The sequence below is a fragment of the Dama dama genome, chromosome 2 (genome assembly GCF_033118175.1).
Source record: "Dama dama isolate Ldn47 chromosome 2, ASM3311817v1, whole genome shotgun sequence".
Taxonomy (NCBI): Eukaryota; Metazoa; Chordata; class Mammalia; order Artiodactyla; family Cervidae; genus Dama; species Dama dama.
The window spans coordinates 49,071,910-49,075,080 of record NC_083682.1 but is presented as its reverse complement, the minus strand read 5'-3'; the positions used below and the strand labels follow the sequence as shown (position 1 = coordinate 49,075,080).

General features: G+C 41.0%; 1 pseudogene; it reads left to right on the top strand.

The window, feature by feature from the left end:
• On the top strand, positions 1–2,753 carry LOC133068908 (olfactory receptor 1165-like; annotated as a pseudogene).
• The last annotated feature ends 418 nt before the right edge of the window (positions 2,754–3,171 follow it).

The following is a 3,171-nucleotide window of genomic DNA, read 5'->3' as shown; positions in this document are numbered from 1 at the left end:
ATGGGTAAGCATTTGAGCATGATTTTAAACTAATGTTGAAACACAATTAGTCCTGAAGGATGGCTGTAGGTAGACTAGATAAAGATAGCTGCTTAATAGATGTGTGGTAGCTAGGAATAAAGATGGGAGTGTATTTTGAAGAATATGTTCATTTTGCCCTAATTATATTTTTCACAGTCTTAACCTTGGATGAAAAGGAAATCATAGAGATACAGACAAGGACAAAGAAAAATAGACAACACAAAGCTTATGACTTGATGGCTGGAGACATTAATGGAAATGTGCAGCTAAGAAGGAAACATTAACACATAAGTAAGAAAAAGATTTCCTCTGTGTATGCATTTTTTCTACTTCTTAGTCACTATTTGCACCATTTCAGACTTCGTAAAATTATAGGTGGTGCTACATTGTAGGACATTTTGAGGTCATATATTTCAAATTCAAAGTAAACACAAAAAACAGCATTAGAAATACAAGAGAAGAAACTAAATTTTGTGGGGGCCATTTATTACATGCAAAATTAAAGTCTTAAATGTTTTAGAAAATAATTAAAGTTGGACTTCCCTGATAGCTCAACTGGTAAAGAATCTGCCTGCAATGCATGGGACCCCGGTTTGATTCCTGGGTCAGGAAGATCTGCTGGAGAAGGGATAGGCTACCCACTCCAGTATTTCTGGTCTTCCCTTGTGACTCAGCTGGTAAAAAAATCTGCCTGTAATATGGGAGACCTAGGTTCAGTCCCTGAGCTGGAAAGATCCTCTGGAGAAGGGAATGGCTACCCACTCTGGTATTCTAAACTAAATTTGGTGGGGGGCAATTATTACATGTGAAATTAAAGTCTTAAACATTTTAGAAAATAATTCACTAATTTATGTTTTATACATAATTGTGTAGTAAAAACAAATTCTTATAATAGAATTATATTCTATAGGTAAGGTTTCAGAAAGTTTAACTTGTCAGAGACATATTAATAAGTGACTGAGGTTAAACTTGAAGGCAAGTTGACTTGATTAAAAAGTCTAGATTGTTAACAAGAAATCATTCATATTCTATAGGAGATACAATATGTGACTTTTTACCAAGGTTTAGCCAGTTGGTGAAATCATTCAGGGAACATAAACCTGAGGCTTCCCTGATAAGGTGGGTGCTGAATCTCTCAGTTGTGTGACTTGTGACTCCATGGACTATAGCCGGCAAGACTCCTCCATCCATCAGATTTCACCAGCAAGGATACTGGAGTGGGTTGCCAATTCTTTCCCCTGGGGATCTGCCTGACCCAGGGATTGAACTCATGTCTCTTGCATCACCTAAACTATCAGGAGGATTCTTTACCACTGCACTACCTGAGAACCCTTTCTCTGATCAGAGAGCTTTAAGGAAAAGTGAGAGAGAAACAGAAGACATCTTGAGCAGTTAGAATGGCCTGAACAAACATAAGAATTTGCAAGTGTAATCAACAAGTTCAATTAAATGAAGCTAAATAAAGGAAATATCCATGTGGAGAAAAGGGAGACAGAACTGAGAAGGTTGAGAAAATTCAAACAAGGACATTTTCTGAGTCACTGTGATACTCAGTTCATCCCAGTCCATCCTCTCCTTGCCCCTCCATCAGAAGCTGACTTGCACTCTCCACACCTGTAGACACACGGGATACCATTTGGGCTCCTACCATGTCTTATCCGCATTCCTGGGAAACCCCAGACTTCACCACTGCAGACCAGTCCCCTGTCCAACCTGGGAAAAAAATACCCTCTATTTCTGTCATGTCTGGTTGCTTAGGGAGGACTCTCTGATTTTCTCTGCAGGAACCATAGTGGTGGATGAGAGAAATCAGAGTGCTGGAATCACCTTCATCTTCTCAGGCTTCTCAGAATACCCACAGCTCCAGGTGCCCCTCTTCTTGGTCTTCTTCGCTGTCTATACAGTCTCTGTGCTGGGGAACCTGGTTATGATTGTGATCATCAGAATCAGTCCCAAGCTTCACACCCCCATGTACTTTTTTCTCAGCCATCTCTCCTTTCAAGATTTTTGTCCCTCTTCTGTAACCACACCCAAACTCTTAGGGATCCTGGTTGTGGACATAAGGACTATCTCCTTCGTGGGTTGCATGATGCAATTCTTTGGTTGCACACTTGTGATTACAGAAATGTCCATGCTAGCAGTGATGGCCTATGACTGGTTTGTGACTGTTTATAACCCACTGCTCTACACAGTTGCTGTGTCTCCTAAGCTCTCAGCCTCCTGGTTGCTGGAACCTACACGTGGGGTGGAATGTGTTCCTTGACAATCACATGTTCTCTTTTGGAGCTGTCCTTCTGCAGTTCTAATGTCATACATCACTTTGGGTGTGAGTATTCTGTGTCGTCTCTGCCTCTTGCTGACTCTTACTTCAGTCAGATGACATGTTTTACCATTTCTACTCTCAATGAGGTGTGTCGCTTCCTGATTATTCTCACCTCCTATGTTTTCATAGTTGTCACAATTATCAAGATGCCTTCAGCCAGTGGACTCCGAAAAGCCTTCTCCACCTGTACCTCCCACCTGACTGCCATCACCATTTCCCATGGGGTCATTCTTCTTCTCTACTGTGTGCCCAACTCCAGAAACTCATGGCTTTTCATCAAAGTAGCCACTGTGCTTTTCACGGTAGTGATCCCCATGCTAAATCCCTTATCAACAGCCTTAGAAATAATGATGTGAAGGAGACCATCAGAAAATTAGCCAACACTGAAATGTTTTCTCACCTAATGTAATTTTGAGTGAGAAGAGAGATAGAGGAAAGCACTTTCTTAAATGTACTTTATACAGTGTGTTGGTGGTTATTACATTTTTCTTCAAACGTGTGCTCATTTGCTCATTCGTGTCCTCCTCTTTGTGACCCTATGGACTGCAGCCCACCAGGCTTCTCTGACCGTGGGGAATCTCCAGCCAAGAACACTGGAGTGGGTTGCCATGCCCTCCTCCAGGGGATCTTCCCAATCCAGGGATGGAACCCATGTCTCCCACAGTGCATGTGAATTCTTCGGTGACTGAGCCACAGTGGGATACAATCTTTTGAGAAAATTATATATACATATATATACACACACATATATGATATCTATCATATAAATATAGTGTGATTTTTAAACTGCACTATTCTTTTAAAATATCACCTTCAGTTTAAAAGAA